The sequence below is a fragment of the Canis lupus genome, chromosome 26 (assembly GCF_003254725.2).
Source record: "Canis lupus dingo isolate Sandy chromosome 26, ASM325472v2, whole genome shotgun sequence".
Classification (NCBI taxonomy): domain Eukaryota; kingdom Metazoa; phylum Chordata; class Mammalia; order Carnivora; family Canidae; genus Canis; species Canis lupus.
The window spans coordinates 17744119-17764210 of NC_064268.1; the positions used below are offsets into that span (position 1 = coordinate 17744119).

A 20092-nucleotide genomic window follows, 5' to 3' on the forward strand; every position below is an offset into this window, starting at 1 on the left:
CCCCCCAAACGGTCCTCCACCTGTCACTTGCCACCTCCACCACCACCATCATCATCACCATCATGACCCCCACCACCGTCATCATGACCACTATCATCACTGCCACCACCACCATCAGCACCATAATGACCACCCCTCATTACCACCACTATCATCATTTGCTGAGACCTACTAGTCCTCCCCTAAGCTAGGCATTGCTCCTGGAACCCCGACAGATCTTCACCACGACCCAGGCAGTGGGGACGACTATGCTCCCATTTTACAGAGGTAATGGAGGCTCTCGTGTCGAAGCCAACTGCGCCAGGCCACCGGCCTGTGAAGGGCTCCCAGCCTGAGCCTTGGCCGCTGCAGGACACGGCCACTGTACAGATAGTGACTCAAGGCTCAGGGTGGTGGTGATGGTGGTGGTGGTGGTGGTGGTGGTGGTGGTGGTGCTGGGATTTGTCAAGGTCATTCGGGCTACTCTTGGCAGATAGGGGCCAGGACCTCACTCCCAGTCTAGGACTCTCTCTCTGCCAGGCAGCATTTTGCAAAGTGCATCTGTGGAGGATGTTGACAATAATAATAACACAATAACAGCAACGACCTGTCATTGAGGTTGACAAAGCATGGGCTCGGAGTCTTCGGCCCCAGGGGATTTCAGCTCCACAGTCGACTATGCTGCCTTTATGAAGATTATGTGAGCTGCTGCAGGGACAGGAAGTCTGGACCCGGGAGACCTGGTGCCCCCTCCTGTCCCCACCAGCTCACAGCCCGCAGAGGCCAGGGGGCTGATTCCCTGGCAGGGATGGGCAGAGAGAAGCCATGGTCCCTTCTAAGGCAGGCCTCCGACCTTGCCCACCCTGTGGACACCCCTCCCTCTGCTACCCTTTCTGGGTGAGTGAGGGGTGGTTCTGGGCACCTGATAATCCAGACTTGTAAAATCTAGCTGTCGGGGCACCTGGCTGGCTCAGTCAGTAGAGCATGTGACTCTTGATCTCTTTAAGCACATAGATTACTTAAAAAAACAAATCTGACTGTCATAATGGAATCACAGGTGAGAGGACCTGCTGACACCACTAACTGGCCCCATCGGCTGGAAAATTGGCAAGGACACCTCTGTGCAGAAGAGACACTCATTCAGCACCCCCAGGACAGGTGGACCTGAGAGGCCAAGACCCCAGGTAGGTATGCAGGAGCTGATTGACAGCACCCATGCTGGGACAGGAGACAGGGCAGCAGGAGATGTGCCAGGTGCCCTCACAAGCTCTGCTAGGGCAGGACCCGCCCTTGATGGTGACCGTATTTCTGTCTTCTCCCAGGAGTCCCAGCCTCAGGTGGTGGCTGGTGTCCCACGCACACCCCACACCATCCCTGTGGAGGTTTAGGAAGAGGCAAGAACTCCATCTGCAAAGCTCAGGCCATGTGCCCTGTGCCTCACAAGCCAGGGGTGGCCAGATGCCATTACCATTTCGCAGAGGAGGAAACTAAGTCATGCATCCTTTTGGCAAAATTACCGAGTGCCTGCTTCGTGCCTGGGCATGGGGCCCCATCAGGGGACAAGACAGGCAGAACGCCAGCCCTCAGGGGACTCATAATACCCACAAATGGGACTCGGCTTCTGGTTGCCTCTCACATGCAACCAGGAGGAGGCAGGACCAGGTTGAGAACAGGTTGAGGGAAGGGACTTAATCCAGCAGACTGCAGCCTGGCTCTGTGACTTCAGCAAGTGATTTCGCTTCCCAAGGCCTCAGTTCCCCATCTGCAAAATGGGCACCATAATGACACCTCCCCCACCCAGGGCAATATAGTCAGGGCCTGTCCCACTCCAGCCCCTGCCGGCAGAAGCACCAGCATTTACAGCTGACACAGCATTTCCAGGACCCTTCCCACACCCAGCAAAAGAGAATGGCTCCCAGCGAGGCTTCCCACTCCAGCCTTGCCATTTCACGTGGCCTCTGCCAGCCCTGGGAGGTGCCGCGATCGTCCTGTTTGGCGGATGGGGAGGCCAAGCCTCCGAGATGGAGTGACTTGCCCGGAGGCCATGGCAGATAGCCCAGAATCTATGATCAAGAGTCACATGCTCTACTGACATGCTCTACTGACAAACTCACATGCTCAGCTCTCCCCGCCACCCCGCCAGCCGTCCTCACCACTCTCAGCCCAGGCTCCTCTCTCCCACCACCCAGGAGAGCTGCCAAAAAGCCATCAGCAAACCCAGTAAGTCCCCTCCTCTGTATCTACCCTGAGAAGTGAAAGCATATGTCCCTGTCAAAACTTGTACATGAATATTCATAGCTGCATTATTCATAACAGCCCCAGAAGAGTCAACCTAAACCTCCCGCCCGAGGAACAGATAACACATCTGTACGGTGGAATATTATGCAGCCCCAAAAAGGAATGTAGCATGAGTACGTGCTACAACATGGATAAAGTCTGAAAACATTATGCCGAGTGAAAGAAACCAGACACGAAAGACTACTTAGTGTGTGATTTACGTTCATATGCCTGGAGTAGGCAAGTCCATGAAACGGAAAGATTAGTGGTTGCCAGGAGCTCTGTGTGTGTGTGTGTGTGTGTGTGTGTGTGTCTGGATGCTAATGAGAGTTTTCCTTTTATTTATTTATTTACTTTAAAAGATTTTTATATATAAAAAAAGATTTTATCCATTTATTCATGAGAGACAGACAGAGAGAGGCAGAGACACAGGCAGAGGGAGGAGCAGGCTCCCCTCAGGGAGCACGATGTGGGACTTGATCCCAGACCCCAGGATCACGACCTGAGCCGAAGGTAGATGCTCAACTGCTGAGCCACCCAGGCATCCCAGAAGTTTTCCTTTTAGGAGAAATAGTGAAATGTTCTAAAATTGTGGTGCTGGTTACAAAACTCAGATACATTTCAAATGTGTGTGAATTGGGGATCCTTGGGTGGCGCAGCGGTTTGGTGCCTGCCTTTGGCCCAGGGCGCGATCCTGGAGTCCGGGGATCGAGTCCCGCGTGGGGCTCCCGGTGCATGGAGCCTGCTTCTCCCTCTGCCTGTGTCTCTGCCTCTCTCTCTCTGTGTGTGTGACTATCATAAATAAATAAAAATTAAAAAAATAAAAAAACAAATGTGTGTGAATTATATCTCACTAAAGCTGCTGCAAAAACCAAAAACCAGTATGCATTAGCAAGTGGATCTCTGGCCGGTCTCTGAGATTCACTGGCTGCGCTGTGCTCAGGGGAGAGCCCACCTAGCACAGCCCAGGAAGTCAGCCAGGGGATCTACTGCCAGAGATCAGTCCTGAACCTGGTCCACTATCCAAAACCCATTCCATGTTCCAGGCCCTGTACTGAGGCTGGGGACTCAGTGGGGAGCAAGGGACGTGCCCTCCCTCCAAGAAGCCTGGGGACAGACCGACAGATGGGCAGTGGTGGGGGGGGTGCTGACCAGGAGGCAGAAGTGACAGCCCAGTGTGACATTGCCAAACTTGGGGCAAGAACAGAGAAGAGAGGCCCCCTGCCTAACTCAGCCCCGGCCCAGGACAGTCTCCCGAGGAACCAACTTGTAGACAGAGACCCAAAGGAGCGAAGAGAACTCAGGAGTGGAAAAGTATTCCAGGCAGAGGGAACAGCAGGTGTGAAAGCCTAGAGGCTCCCAGAGAGTGTGGCATGTTCAGAAAGGGAGGGATGGAGGGAGGGACTCAGGAGGACCCCTGGCTGAGATGAGAAGCCCGATACCGGGATCTACAGATTCCCTTCCCAGGGCTACAGCCAGCTCCCTGCCCTCTGGGCCCTACTTGGGCCAGGGCACCTGCGACCCACAAGGGAGGGTGTCCGGCCCACCTAGCCAGGGTCCCCCCACCGCCTCCACTGCCTCCAGGGGCCCCTCCCAGCCGCTGCTCCTGTGCCCTGTGAGTGTTAATCACAGCAGAGAAGAGTGAAACTAAATTTTAATAAGACATCTCTGGGATGTCTTAAGCTGCATTTAAAAGCCCCTAAGCCTCCCTCCACGGGGGCGGCGGGGGGCGGGGGGGGGGGGGAACCCACTTTAGGCAAGGTAAATATTTATGGCTCCACCTGAAAAGCCAGGCCCATCTTTCATGCAGGATTTTAACAATATAGATCACGCTGAGAGAGAGACCCAGAGGAAGATGGAACCTTGGGCAGCCACAGAGCCAGGGCCCTGAATTATGGACACCAACCTGTCCCCAACTTCTTGTTTTTAATTAAAAAGCCCTTTTCAGTAATTCCATTAAGAGGCAGCTGTGGTTCGAGAGTTTCCCTGCTCGTTCTCTTTAAATTATAAAATGTCCCGAAGGCTCCTTCCAGTTTCAGGGGCCGGGCAGCAGGGTTAGGGGAGTGTCAGGATTCAGGAGGCTCTGGGTGCCACCCCCCCCCCAGCCCCTCAGCCCCTCACCGCCAGCCGCTTCTCCCCCACCCCCAAGGCACTAGGACTCTCCCAGTGCGGCTCAGCGCCGCTGGGTGCTTCCCTCCCCACCGCCCCTCTCCCTCCCCACAGCTGCAGCGCAGGTCAGAATGCAGAGGCCTTGTTGGAGAGTGGAGGAAACTGAGTCTCAGAGAGGAGAGGGAACAGGCCTAAAGTCACACAGCCAGGACATGGTGGGGCGGGAACTCAGCCCCAGGGCCACCTGACTCCAAGTCCCCTATCTTTGATGCCTCCTCTGAGGATGACAGGGAGGGCTGGGTGAGGGATGGAACACCCCAGGGCCTGGATCAGCACAGATCTGGGTTCCAGGGAGAAGGGCCCTACCTTGGATTGCCGGTAGCATAGCACGCATTAATTCAATAAAGGCCAGGAGCTGGGATTCGGAGCTGAGAGATGAACATTGCCTGTCCTTGAGGGGCATGCAGCACCCTCCCTTCTGCTTATGTGTAGTTTGCCTCCTCCTGGAAGATTTCCCTGACTACCTCAGGTACCATTCCTCCTTCCTCTGGTACTCAGACCTGGACCTCACATTCATTCACCTCCCTGCCTCTGCCATCCATCCTTCCACTCAACTATTCTCCCACCCATCCCATCCATCCTTGCAATCATTTATTCTCTCCTCCATCCAACCATTCACCCTGACATCCACCCCCCACCCTTTCACACTCATCTACTCACCTATCCACTCATCCACCCATCCATCTTTCCACTTATCTATTGTTCCTTCCTTCCTTCCATCCATCTGTCCATCCTTCCATCTGTCCATCCATCCATCCTTCCTTCCATCCATCCTTCTGTCTGTCCATCCATCCATCCATCCATCCACCCACCCATCTATCTGCCCACCCACTTATTTACCCGTGTACCTACCCACCCCCCCTCCTTCCACCCACCATGTATCCACGATGAAAAGCAACAGGCACCTCTCAAGCCCCCACTATGTATCACCCAATATGTCTCCCTCATCTGATTCTCACAGCGCCTCTGCCAAATAAAGTCCATCATCTTCATTTTACAGGTGAAATGGAGAAACCGAGGCTCTGAGATGTTTATGTTGCTTGTCCGAAGGCAAGGGAATGGAGAGTGGTTATCTCCTTTTAAGCATGATGACCAGCCACTTACAGTGGGGTGTTTGGTCCAGGAAGAGAGGCCTGCCAAGTCCCAGCAGGTGGGTGGGCTGCCCGGCTCCTCTCTCCCAGCACCACCGCGTGGGTGCCGCTCTGCCTCTCTCCCCTTGCTCCTGGGTGGGGCGCTGGCTGCTAGGGCCATCTCTCATCCCCAGAGTGGTGCAGGGCCCCAAACACAGGGTGCCCATTGTACCCCTCCCGGGAGCACAGGCTCCCCATTGTCTGGAGGAAGCTGCAGGTGGGTTCCAAGCTGCTCCTGAAGCCCAGCGTCTATCATTTGGCTTTGATTGTCACCATTGTGCAGCCACAGCGGCCCTTTGTCTCTGACACAATGTCTCTCTTTGCCTGCCCAACGCCCCCCCACCCCAGCCACGGCAATGTGCACCCGGGAGATAGAGAGAGACTGGGGAGGGGTGGGGGAGAACAGAGCCTGGGAGTCCAGAGACCCCAGAATGTAACATCCCCTCTCTGAGACTCAGTTTCCCCCATCTGTAAGACAGTCATTCCTGCCACGCCTCATTCATATGGGAGACAATGGTAGGGGATGGAGGGGCTGGTCTGAGCTCAGATTTGGTCCAACTCTGTTAAGCTCTTGCTGTGTGGCCTTGGGCAAGCCATTTGCCCTCTCTGAGCCTATTTCCATGTCAGCAAAGGGAGAACCGAGAGGACCTTAGTGTGAACAAAGAGGGCCCACTCCTGTGAGACGCAGCCTGCAACTGCTGGCCCAGGGCCAGGGCTGAGGCAGAAGCTGCCATCCCCACCGTTGTCATCAGTGGTGGCAGCGGCAGCCCTCAGACCCTGCAGAGCTCTGTGCCATGCAGGGCATTCTGCTGTTTCTGCCCCACTTCCAAACTGTCAAGCCCTCTCTTAGGCTATCTCATGTCTCAGCACAGAGAAGTTAAGTGATATATCTAACGTCACACAGCGAGAGGTCATCCAGCATCAGTCCGGCTCACAGGTCCTGTCCCGAGCTCCTTTTCCCCCAGTACAGGAGGCCTGAGCCATGCTGTGGGGCAGGGGCCAGGGCTGCAGGGTTCTGCAGCCAAGGATGGCCTGACAGGTGTCTCCCTGGCCTCATCTGGTTGAGTCCCCTGAGGCCTGGAACAGGGGATGGATGGATGGAGGGTCCCGGGAGCCCCACAGAGGCACTAGAAATAGCTAGGCGCAGGGTGCCTGGGTGGCTTAGGGGTTGAGCCTCCGCCTTTGGCTCGGGTCATGATTCTGGGGTCCTGGGATCGAGTCCTGAATCAGTCTCCGAGCAGGGAGCCTGCTTCTCCCTCTGCCTATGTCTCTGTCTCTCTGTGTCTCTCATGAATAAAGAAATAAAATCTTTAAAGAAAAGAAAAGAAATAGCTGGGCTGGGGTCCAGGATGCAGGACCCTGCTGCCCCTGAGGACGAGGAGGTGTTGGGGAGACACGTCCCCCTGTGTGGAGGCATGACAAAGTGACCGGGAGTCAGCCCAGCTCTGTTCTGCGTGGGCAAGGACCGTGGCGTCCTTGGCATCTTGCCTCACGCCGGGGCTCAGGTCTGGGCGCGGCTGGGCAGCTGGGCAGGGTGGCCGGGGCCACAGACGCGGGTCCAGCAGTCCCCCAGCTCTGCCAGCACCCAGTGCCCAGCACGCATCCTCAAGTCTGAGAATGCATAGTCACAGCCCCTCCTGGGGGACAGCCCTGCCTGGACACAACAAGCTCACCCCCATGTCACCAGACACAGATAGAGGGTGTCACACAGGCATGTCCTAGAGGCACGGATAAACGGTGTAACTGCAACCATGTCATCCCTGTCGACGCAGCGCCTGTGACCTCCACTGGCGTGATGTGCAGACACAGTAGCATACACAGCGCGGGTCATACCCCATTCGTCACACGAGAACATGTGCAGCTACGACCACACGCACATAGTCACACCGCGTGTCCAGAGCCAGGAGGCCAGGACTTCCCCAGAGGAATGCGGAGGAATGCAGGGTTTAATCCTGGCCCCGTCCCTCCCTTTGTGTGCCCCCATCCCAGTTTGGGTCTCTATCTCCTCCTCTGGAAAAGGGAGAGAGAACACTACCCACCAAGTTACCCTGAAGCTTGAGGGAAAAAATAAAGTGTGCACAGGGTCTGGCAGAGGGCTGGCATACAGCAGGTGCTCAATAAAGGTCTGTACCTCCGGTGTGATGAGAGCTGTGGAAGGCCCAGCCTCAGAGGAGGTGTGCGAGCCATGGTTCTCTGGTTCTCTGCGGCAGGCCACAGACGTGCGGTGCTTCCGTCGTCTCTGCGGGATGGGAGCCCCTCAGGATTTCAGGGGCTGCCTCAGACGGAGGAGGGGCACAGACAGAGGGCCCCTCCACCCCTCCCCCACCACGAGCAAGGCTGGCTGATGGCAGCACCACCTTGGATGGGCTCACGCTCTTAGAGGGGCCGACCACCCCTCCTCCCCCAGGATGAGGCATCTGTGGGCCAAGGGGACATGCCCACCGGGAGCTTATGCCCCTGCTGACCACACTCAGGAGGCTAGGACCCTCCCGAGGGCCTCTTCTCACTGCTCATCTGAGGTCCACACTCCCAAGACAAACCTACCACCAATGTGGGCACCCTCAGGCCCAAAGGGTGGCCTGGGTATGGCCATTTTAGGTGGTCAGCGTGGACACAGCCTGCTGGTGTCTATATGTGTGTGAGTGCGGCCCTTCCAGCTCTGGATGCAGCCCACATTGGGAAGAGCAGGCGGGGGAGCTGGTGCTGGGGCCCCACTTGCACACTTATCCAGACCCCAGCGAGTGTCACAGGCAGGCCTGGTGGGGAGCTGGGCCCAGGACTGGACATGGCAGCTCTCAAGCACTCTGTCTCTCAAAGACAGCAAGCAGCTTGCTTGTTGGGTGCAACCTCCTGCACCCAACAAGTGACATCTGGGCGTGGAACTCTATCCAACCTCAAATCCCATTAGGCTCATGGCATCCCAGTCCTGCCATGGGATCCCCACCCCCACCCCCATGACTAGGGATTCTGAGCCAGAGCCCTGGAGCCTGCTGGCCAACCCAAACATGGGTACACAGAAGATGTGTCCAGGAGCCCTGTGCCATTGCCACATTGAGTAGATGACGCCACCCGGCCCGAGGCTCAAGCTCACAGGATTGAGCTCCCCAGGAACAGCAATATGAGACTCAAATTCTTTTTTTAAAAAAAATATATATTTTATTTATTTATTTGGGGGAGAGAGAGTGTGCGCACAAGCTGGGGTCAGGGAAAGGCAGAGGGAAAAGGAAAAGCAGACTTCCCGCTGAGCAGGGAGCCCTACAAGGGGCTCCATCCCAGAACCCTGGGATCATGACCTTAGCCAAAGGCAGACACTTAACCGACTGAGCCACCCAGGTGCCTCGAGACTTAGAAATTCTGGCAGGACTGGGTTCAAATCCTGACTCCATTCGGTACTGGGTGTGCAGCATCCAGAAATCTAAAATGAACCTCTCTGAGTTCCCAATCTGTCGGTAAACCGGAGATACAACCTGCCTCCCAGGGATATTGTTGGGATCAAATGTAATCATGGCTTTGACTTCTCTCTGTCCCCAAAGCCTGCACAGACGTCCTTGGCCAGTCCGGGGGAAGTGTGTGTTGAATGAATGATTTTGAAAGACAATCTGAAAAGTGGGACAGAAGGAAGCCATGGATCTCCGCCCAGCCCCCAGCCCCCAGCCCCCAGCCCCTGAATCCCTCCCTCTGCACAGCTGCAGCCCCTGCCTGGGGTGGGGGCACCCCCAGCCCCCACTCGGAGCCCCTCCCCAAGCCGCAGGAGGCCCAGACACATGTTCGGAGGGGGCATTATCTGTGCTCAGTTGACTGTAAACGTTTAAGCGGAATTGACTGTGTACTCAGCCACTTTCAAACACAACTAATCTTCATCGGGGCGACGGGAAGTGAAATATGTTATTGTCGGCAGCAGTAAATTACCCGTGCCAGCGCTGGCTCGGGAGGCATTAGGGGCCGTGGCCGGCGCACTCCTTCACCCCGCCGCCGCCCGCCCGCAATCCATTACCGCAAACGGCCCTGGTCACCTCCTCCCGGGCCCCAGGGACGTGGGGCCAGCTGCCAGCTGCCCAGCCTGGTTCCCGCCCACCCGGGGCTGCAGGATGAGAAGCGGGGGCGATGCCCGGCCAGGAGCCCTAGGAAGACCCACCCCAACAGATTCTCCGCAGCTGCCGACCAGAATGGGGGATCCAGGCCCAGACAGGGGAAGGGATTCGGTTCAAGGCCTTCTGAACTCAGTTTCTGCGTCTGTAAAATGGGGATCCATTCGTTGTGTGTAGTTTTTGTTTTTTTTTTTTTTTTCTTCTTCATGTATTTGCAAATGTCTTTAAAGTCTGGCTTTAACAGAAAACAGCTGGATTCTCACATCTGCTTCTGCACTCCATCTGTTGCAACGTGGTGTTCCGGTTGACGCATATGCAGAACATGAGGCCTCACACGGATATGTAGGTTCAAAATCGATCTCAGATAATGAAGGATACTCTTTGGTACGAAAACACAATTCCACCTGAGGTAGTCTGCTGAGGGTTAGGTGGGACACAGTACCTGAAAGCGCCTCCGTGAACCTTCACCCCCTGTAAAATTAAAACCCCTTGGTCTCTTTTGAGCTTCGAACGGATCTTTTGCTCATCTCATAATATCACGTGTCGGCCACTGGGAAAATCGTGGTTTCCTGACTTACGCAGCTTTTCCAAATGTTGACATATTTCATTATACAATAAAAAAAAAAAAAAAAAAAAGAAAAGTCGCATTCTCTCCAGGAAAGACTTTAAGTAGGAAACTGTCAAACTCGCAGCGGCAGATACAAGTTCTCCAAAAATTCTAATTTTTGCTTGAAAGTCAAATTTTATCCTTGGCAACAAATCAGTTGACAGGCAACTTTGTTCATTTTTGAGAAAATATCTGCCAAAGAGCCAAGCCGGAAAGGCCCTCTCTTTGTCAGTCGGTCATTATTTCACGTGACATTGGTGTTCCGTGACAAAAGTGGCCGGGGCAGTACGAGACTCATCTCACAGTGCTTTTCTGGAGCAACTAATAGTATGGCAGAGGGCCTCGATGGGAGTGCTTCCTTTTCTGTCACATTGGATATTTAAAAGATGTATACTCAAAGGTTGAGATTTTGTAAAAAAAAAAAATTAATAACTTTTACTTTTCCTCAGGAGCATGCTTAAGTGAAACGGGTTTTTCAGTTTTTAACTGAAAGACTGGGGATAAAGAACGCAACGATCTCTATTATAGTTTTATATTTGGTGCCAAGGCTATGATTCATGCTTTGAGGCCAGCAGTTTATCCACCCATTATTTTTATGGCATTAGTGCAAATGCTAACACAGTGAAAATGGCTAATAATGTCTTAGTATTATTACAAACATAGTCTTGATCTCATGATCAAGATCCTGTCACTCTGAGAGGGTCTTGGGGACTCCCAGAGGTCTGTGGAGCACACTTTGAGGAGCACTGATCCGGGGTGGTCAGCCCCAGGGCTGCCAACGGTGCTGGAAGATGTGGCTGAAAAGACCTTAATGAAATGCCCTACCTCGTCGGGTACCACCCTTCCTGCCTACCCTCTGGGGCCACCTCCCCATTCTGAGGCAGGTGCCCCCAACCCCATGCCTAGCTCCTCCTCCCTCAGTCCCAATTCCAAGGCTGCTAGTGAAAACCCATTGGTGAGGTGCCTGGGTGGCTCAATCCGTTGGGCAGCTGCCTTCGACTCAGGTCATGATCCCAGGGTCCTGGGACCGAGCGCCATGTCAGCCTGCCCAGTGAGGAGTCTTCTTCTCCCTCTCCCTCTGCTGATCACCCTGCTTGTGCTCTCTCTCTCTCTCTCAAATAAATAAAATCTTAGAAAAAAAAAAAGAAAACAGAAAACGCATTGCTTTTTCAAAACCCTCCTCTAAGTCAAGGTCTTCCTAACGCCTTCCTGAATATAAGCCCTCGGCGAGGATCATGTGTCCTTCCTCTGAACATCCCTGAATGTCCACTCAATATCTACCCCCCAGCCTCACTTTGTTCCCTGAATTTTGCCTCAGACATAGTCAGTCCTTGACAGACCCAGGTTGATCCAAAGGAATGAGCTGGAAGGCAGGGCTATGCCGCAGCCCATTAGTGACTCTGGCAAACAGGGGTTAGCAAGCCAGAGGATTCTGAGAGATCCTGCTATGAACCCCCGAACACAGGCATACCCCGAAGAGCTGAGCACCAGCGACCAACACCCTGGGGGGACCAGGACGGGTACGGCCTAGAGAAGAGGAAGGGGTTATATGTTCTCTGATGACCAGCCTAGACAAAACTGTGACCTTAACGAAAATTACATTTAGGGTGCTTCTTGCTGTGTGACCTTTGGCAAACCACTTAACCTCTCTGGACCTCATTTTGCTCATCTATCAGATGAGGAGCTCCTAAGACTCCTTAGAGCTCCCAAATTTTATAGGTCAATGATATTCATGGGCTAACAGTCCATGATGTCAATACTTCAACTTTGTTTTTGTTGCTGTTTAAAGATTTATTTATTTATTCATGAGAGACAGAGACAGAGAGAGAGAGAGAGAGGCAGAGACATAGGCAGAGGGAGAAGCAGGCTCCTTGCAGGAAGCCCGATGTGGGACTTGATCCTAGATCCTGGGATCACACCCTGAGCCAAAGGCAGATGCTTGACCGCTGAGCCACCCAGGCGCCCCAATACTTCAACTGAAGGAGAGAAACATTCAAGATTTCTGGGCCACTGACGTTCGAACATAGCATGATATTAACATTTAGGTGTTCTGTAACATCATCCAATGCTATTGACATCAAATGGTCTCTAACACTAGCATGTGAAAAGGCCCATTACACTAACATCCTATGCTCTACGACAGCAGGATTGAGTGCCAGCTGTATACCGGTCATGCCGACAGCCCTGGACTCCATAAACTGTCCCTTCTCAGAACTTTTCTCTCCAGGGAGCTAGATCCCCATGGCAGAACCAGACGGTGGCTTCCGAAGACTTTACCTGTCCCTGTCCCCCAGAGCCCCACCAGTCTCTTATCTGAAGGACAGAGGTGGTCTCAGCATAAGACAAATGCAACTTTAACACAGGACCTGGGTCCACCCCCAAAAATCCAAAGCCGTCAAAACCGTAGCCCCGGTTCGGCAAGATTTCCCTGCTTCCCCCTCTCCACCCAGGGTTTTGCCAGCTGGAACATGCTGGGAGGGGTGGGAGGGCATCAAGCAGCAATCAAGGCTCAGGGCCGGACCCCCAGGGGGAGGTGAGAGGCGCCCCTGGGACTGCCGCTCGGCTGCCTTGTCCTTCCGCTGAGGCTGAGGCCTGGGCTTGGGGGCCTCCAGGGGCGGGGAGGCAGTCGTCCCGGGACACCCGCTCCACCTGCCCTGGGCGGCAGTGAGACAAAGCCCCGGCCTGGCTTCGCCTCTCCTGCTTCTCTTAAAAAGACAGAGGAAGAGAGAGAAGGAAAGAAAGAAAGAAAAGGAATTCCTGCAAGTTGAACAATCCCTGTGCTGGATTTGGGAGATGTTATTCCGAGTGACAGACAAGGGCAATTATCTGCAATCCGCCAGCAGTTTTAGCCTAATTTCATTACTGCTGTGCGATTCTCCCTGAGATGCTAGTCTATCAATGTCTTGCAGAACGGATTAGCGGGCACTTTCTTCATCTTCAAATGAATTTTAGCTGTCATGCCCTTGATGAATAGAGCAGGGACAGGCGGCTGACCTGGACCAGGGAGTGGCCGGGGCGGCGGGCAGGCGGCCTTGGGGCGGAAGGAGGTGAGGCAGAGGGGGCGGGGGGGGGCACAGACACCTGAGTGAGCCATGCAGCCTTCGGCGGGGGCGGGGGGGGGGCCTCCATGCCCGGCCACCCCCTGGGGCTTTGCTCACTGTGCCCGCCATCCAGGGACAGCTCCCCAGCTCACGGGGTGGGGGCTCTTTCCTAGGTGTGTACTGCGGACCCATGCCAGGGCCCCCACCCCGCAGCCCTCTGGGCCGCCCCCGACACAGCACCCGGACTCCAGAAACTCCAGCGTGGGGGTCTGCCTCCCCGAGACCTCGCAGACCTCACAGGAGCAGAGTCCAGCGCTGTCTTGTCACCGCTGCGTCCCCAGAGCCGAGCGCGTAGGAGATGCTCTGTCAGTTTTCATTGCAGGACAAATGATTCTCAGGTTCTCTGCAGCCCGGGTCGGGGCCTGGCGGAGGCTGGCACGTGGCAGGAGCCCGGGCGCTGTTACGCGAACCCGTGACGCCACAGAGGCTTATTGGAAGGAGGGCGGAGGGGGGGGAAGCAGATGGGCTACGGAGCACCCACTACGCGTCGAGCACTGTGCTTTGTGCTTGGACTCTGCCGACGGGGCCTCTTCGACCTCAGAGAGGCGCAGCTGCTAAGGCCAGGACACAAGTCAGTTGGGAACTGGTGAACCCGAGCCTGTCTGGCCATCCTCTCCAACTCCCTAGGAGCACTGTTTTGGGAGCACTAGATGTGAAGTGAGATTCTTATGGGCAGGGTGAGGCCCTGTGGAGAGGAGGGAGGAGTCCTGGGGAAAGGGCATGTGGGACTCAGTATCAGGACCATGGGGCGAAGACCATGCCTGCTTAGGACTCCCTTGTCCCCACTCCCAAATGGAAGCCTCCAAAACTCTTCCAAATTCCTGGGATGAGGGCTGTGGCAGGTTTTTCCTTTTCCACCTGTCCACCTTCCACCTGTCCGCCACTTTCCTCTCCGCGCCCTGGGAGGCTGACCTCCACGGGCTTCCCCCGGACTCCGGCTTCCAGGAGGGATCACCCCATGGGAGGCTGGGAGAAGCGGGGAAGGAGCTGGGGGCACCTCTGCCCTGCTTGGCAGTGTGGCACTCGTTGGTGGAGGCTGTGTCCCTTGGAGCTCCTGCCTCCTACTTGCAGAGGCACCTCAGCTACTGGGCTCCCATAGCTCCATTTCTGTCTCTTCAGGTCTAGGGGTCCCTGCTGTTCCCAAGCCCTGAGGGTCTGCACCTTTACTACACAGACCTCACTTTACTTCAGTCTCTTCACCTGTGTCCTCCGAGTGACTTGTCACATCCTGCCTGGATGCTCACAGATGCGGGAGGCATGAAAATTTGGTCCTGTGTCCCAGGAGCTTGCGTTCACCCCACACCTGCTCTGGGCCGGGCACTGGGCTGGGCTGGGCATCCACTGGCTCACTGGAAACTCTCAACCACTGGATCTCCGAGGAAACTTCCAAGGCCCAGAGAGGCCAGGAGTCTGTGAGGGGCCCTGAATGGGGAGGGTGGCAGTCAGGATCTGAAAGGAGTCCCCCTGACTCAGATCCTGCTCTCCTAACCCCAATGCAGCACATGCTTAGTTTCACCCCAACCAGAAACTGGAACCAGCAGACAGCTCCATGGAGCTGTACCCTCATGGTTCTTCAGAAAGACCAGATGTTCTCTGTCCCCTTCGAAAGGCAGCTGTGGTGGATCCTTTCTGCTTCCTTGGCCCCCAGTGGGCTGCCATGTCAACAAAGAGAAGTGGAGCCCAAGAGAAGAGGCCGCTCCACTGGCCCCCCCTTCCCAGAATCTACGGGAACAGAAGGAAGATCCTTGGGGCACCTGGGTGGCTCAGCGGTTGAGCATCTGCCTTTGGCCCAGGGTGTGATCCTGGGGTCCCAGGATCGAGTCCCACATCAGGCTCCCTGCATGGAATCTGCTTCTCCCTCTGCCTGTGTCTCTGCCTCTCTCTGTGTGTGTCTCTCATGAATAAATAAATAGAATCTTAAAAAAAAAAAAAAAGAAAAAGAGAAAAAGGAGATCCTTGGCTCAGGGCAACCCAGCACCCATTTTACACATGGAGAAACTGAGGCTCAGAGAGGCAAAGGGACTTACTTGCTTAAAACCAATAGGATGTCAACACAGAGCCAGGCCCCGACCCAGGAAGCTCAGCAGCCTTCCCCAGGGCTGGAAAACAAGGCTCAGCCCTGTCAAAGCCAGGCTTCCCTCCCCACTTTCAAGCCCTGGTCCTCTCTCCAGGCACCTGGGAGACTCTCCCGAGCTTATCGATCGCCAGGACAGCCTCGCGTCAATATGGTACATTTTGCTAATTAATCTTTTCCAGATAATTGCAGAAAATTATTGGTTCGTGTGAAGCGGGAGTAGAGAGGCAGCCGCTGTCCCCCCAACCTGCCCAGAGTGGCTTCTGGCAAAGCCCAGGACGCTGGCCTGAACCCTCTGCCCTGCCTCCTACCCCCACTCGCCTTTCCCTGCCTCGAATCTGGGGCAGGGAGCCCTGTTCCCTCCTGCCTCCCGCCCAGCCCCCTTCCAGAATCTTCACCCCTAGGCCAGCTCTCCCAGCACTGCTCTGGGATGCAGGGGAAAACCCTGGGAGCAGAGATGGTCCTAGGTTCAAATCCCAGCTCCACAACGACTGGCTGTGCAACCTTTGACGAGTTCTTTGACGTCTTTGAGCCTCCGCTGAAAAGCAAAAAAGAATGTATCATTTCTGCATCCCCGGCTGCTTCTAAAGACAAAACAAAAGAAGGCCTTTTAATACTGATCTACCATGACTTCTGCAACTAATAGCAACCCCGACCAGCAACAGCCAATGCTGACCACAGGCTTTGCCACATTCCAAGCAGTGTTCAGAGTGTCTGACAGGTGCTGTCATCATCCCCATTTTATAGAAAGGGAGACTGAGGCCCTAAAGTTGCTCAGACAGTGAGAGGCCAAGACTGAGATCCTGCTCAGTACCTGGGATGCCAATCTCTGCCTTATTCGGTGTCACTAAGCCCGGAAGAGTGCCGGGCATGGAGACGTGTTGCCACGAACAAGCCCTCCACATCATCTCCAATGCCAGGGGATACCAGCCCCGGGTGGGAAGGAGATGGGGTGGGATGCCAAGGGTGGCACAGGCCTCAGAGGCGCCCACGGTTTCCTATTTCAAGCCTCCACGCCCTCAAACCCTGAGCCCACCTCGAAGGGCCCCAGGGAGTCATCAGTGGGCAGGGGTAGACACAGGGCCCTCCCCCTTGCCCCATGGTCCTTGGTCTAAAGCGGACCCCTGGATAAAGTTCCCTATCCCTTTGGGGTTTCTCTCTTTCTCCCAAATATCATTGACTACCTCACCTCGCTCGCTGGGCTGTATATACCTGTTCCTAATAAACCTCTAAGACTTTAATGAACTAAATAGCAAATTACTTTTTTATTCAAGAATGAAATTTCATCATATTCATAATTCATATTTTATTTCAGACATCTGCTGCTGATTACATTACATTTAACTAAAATTAGATGATGCTCAGAATGCAATTAAGGCTTTGCTAAATTCTCCGGCCCACCAATGCCGGCGGAGCTCAGCGGGGGCCGCTAGGAGCCTAATATGTAATTAGGAGCTATTTTCTAGCTGTTTTTAAAGTCTGAAAATTAGCTGCCTTTATTAATCACACAGACAAATATAAAGTGGAACCAACGCTCGCTGAAATTTCTAAAAGGGATTTTTTGTTTAATTATACACCACAGAGCGCTGTGACTCGTTCTGCATGTTGATTTGTTGTGCACTGACATTTTGACAACTGGTTCTCAATTTGTCTGTCGTAGTTAGGCAACAACAAAGCCGACAGTAATACTTTAACTTTCAAAACCTTCAGTGTGCCGGGGAGAGGGATTTTGGCACTCCTGGCTGCGGGCCCCGCGGCTCGGGCTCTGGAAGCAGCGGGAGCCAGGGACCCGGGGAGGAGGGCAGGCCAGGGCCGGGAGGGGCTCCGCTGAGAAGCCGGGGGGCGCTGGGGGGGGAGGTGGACAGGAGTCTGGAGGTCCAGAAGCAAGCCCCAGCTCTGCAGGGTGGCTCAGTGCCCTCCTGTGCACCCGGACCGGCTGGGAGCCTGAGATCCAGAAGGAGTCTCCATGAGCTAAGACTGGGTCTCCTTTCTGCCGTGTGCCAGACCTTGCACTAAGGGGTGCTGTGCATCATCCAGGCCTTGCCCCTCCGAGGGGCGCTTCTGTTATCTCAGCGCACAGGGCATGCAGCTGAGGCTCGGTGACTCGTGGCCGGCCGGCAGCGACCACGCCACAACTCAGCTCCAGTTGGCTCCAGTATCCGTTGTTTTAACTACTGGATTCACCTGCCTGGTCTGGCGCCCCGAGCAGGGGCGGCTCTCTGAGCCTCGCTGCCCATCTGTGTGGCTCAGATACGGTGGAGCAGCTTTGCCAGGCCCGCGTCTGACGCTGTAGCCAGCTGCCCCCTCGGTAGCCGACTGTCCTACCTGCAGCTCTGCTGGGGGCCAAGGAAGCGGTACGCAGTGGGGTACAACTCCTGGATGGGTCCTCAGCCCCAGTGCAACTCCTGAGCTCTCTCCATGCCCCGTCCTGGGCCAGCACCACCCAGTGATGTCTGGAGTCCCAGGGACAGAGTGGCTGCCAAGGGGCCAATGCCACCCATGCTAACGCCAACAACAACGGTAGGAATGGCAGACAGCTTTTTCGGGTGTGCTAGCGGCGTGTCACTTTGCTGTCTGTATTCTCCCACAAATCGTATGAGGTGGGATCACAGCTGAGCTGGGCATCTCAAAGCCTGGGTTCAAACCGCTCTTGCCACTTCCCAGCTGGGATGGCCATTGGGCAGGGTGTCTCGCCTCTCTGCATCATTAAAGTGAGGATCCTGATGGCACCCAGCTCTCTGGGTTCTGGTGAGGACCCGAACCGGATATTGGGTACTTGGTGCAGATGAAGCCTCAGCCAATGGAAGCTACCTGTTACTACCCCCATTTAACAGACAGGGCCACTGAGGATCTGTAGGGTGAAGTACTGGCCCTAAAGTACGTATCGTTGAGCTGAGAACGGCACCCAGGTGGTCTGATCCTGCACGCTCTCACCCCAGCACGCGGATGCCTCCCTATTACCCACCAGGGTAGGAGAGGGGCCTAAAGATGGGGGTGCCTGGGTGGCTCAGTCAGTTGAGCATCTGCCTTCAGCTCAGGTCTGATCTCAGGGTCCTGGGATGGAGCCCCACATCGGGCTCCCTGCTCCAAGGGGAATCTGCTTCTACCTCTGCCCCTCCCCCTCTGCTCACACTTGCTCTCTCTCTCTCCTCTTTCTCAAATAAAAAAACAAAACAAAACAAAACAAAACAAAAAAAGACCCACCATGAGGTTTGGGCTGTCCCATCTGGCCACCGTGGCTACTTCTGGGGGCCCCCAGGCTCTCATCTCCTTCCTGCCCCCCAGAGGGGGTACAAGCAGTCTTTGGCTGGAGCCAAGGCAAGGTGGTGCCCACCATGGGGTCTTCTGCCCCTGCTGATCCCAGGCCAGGGGAACCAGCGCCCACCACCTGCCAAAACCTGTTTTCAGGAGTCAGCCCCACGTCCTCCTCCTGCCCCCAGAATCACCTGATGAAAATGCCAACGGAGAAAAGGAGGTTTTTTTGGGTGACAATGAAACTGTCAATAAAATCTCAAACGCAGGGATAGGCAATGACTATTTCACTTACTCTGACAGTTGAGATTTTGCTGGGGAAGGAAAGTGACAGGCATCTGCTGACATCAACACCACTTCTTTCGGAGAACAACCCACGGGAAAGGCGGCCCCAGAGACCTGTCTCACCCAGACGCCGGCTGGGCCGGGGCTGCTGCAGTTGTCAGAGGAGCGGGGGTCAGCATGGAGGAGCGGCTGGACGCCCTGACTCCATCAGCTCATTGTTTATCCCATGACCCCCCTTGGAGCGCTGACATGCACCAGGCTCTGTGCTGGGGCTGGCCAGAGACGAAGAGAAGCAGAATTCCTGCCCTTAAGAGTATTATGAATTCTGTTGTGTTTCCCCCCAAAAGACACTGTGAAGCCCTAAACCCTAGTACCTGTGGATGTGACCTTACATGGAAATAGGATCTTAGTAGATGTCATCGAGTTGGGGCCAATAGGGTGGGCCCTAATCCCAAGTGACTGGTGTCCTGATAAGAAGGAGAAAGGCAGGCAGCCCCAGTGGCCCAGTGGTTTAGTGCCGCCTTCAGCCCTGGAGACCCGGGATCGAGTCCCACGTCAGGCTCCCTGCATGGAGCCTACTTCTCCCTCTGCCTGTGTCTCTGCCTTTCTCTCTCTGTGTCTGTCATGAATAAATAAATAAATAAAATAAAATAAAATAAAATAAAATAAAATAAAATAAAATAAAAAAGAAGGGGAAAGGCCACATGAGATAAAGACACAGAAGAAGCCACATGGAGAAGCCACCATGGGGCTACAGAGGCAGAGAGCGGAGGGATGTGGCTGCGAGCCGAGGGATGCAAGGAATGAGGCCACCACCAGAGCTGGAAGAGGCAGGGAAGGATTCCACCCAGAGTCTTGGAGGGAGCCTGGCCCTACGGACACCTTGCTCTCAGACTTCTGGCCTCCAGAACCATGCAAGAATACATTTGTGTTGTTTCCAGCCTCCCAGTCTGTGGCACTTTGTTGTGACAACCCCAGGGCACTAAGATAAAAGGCACCCCTGCAACTAGGGAATCAGCTGAGGCCTACCCCTGGCAGGAAACCATCAAAAAAGGAGTGTACCTCCTCCCTGAACAGAGGAGAGAAATTGGACCCCCAAACCAAGGCCCCACCTTGGTTATCTTCCCATT

General features: G+C 54.8%; 1 long non-coding RNA gene across 1 annotated transcript; it reads right to left on the bottom strand.

Annotated features, from left to right (window-relative positions):
• Positions 1-8731: 8731 nt before the first annotated feature.
• LOC112676707 (uncharacterized) lies at positions 8732-19174 on the bottom strand. The gene is made up of 3 exons (XR_004809390.2): positions 18973-19174; positions 15824-15963; positions 8732-14773 (listed from the first exon to the last, which is right to left on the bottom strand). It is a non-coding gene; the product is annotated as an uncharacterized LOC112676707 (long non-coding RNA).
• Positions 19175-20092: the final 918 nt, after the last annotated feature.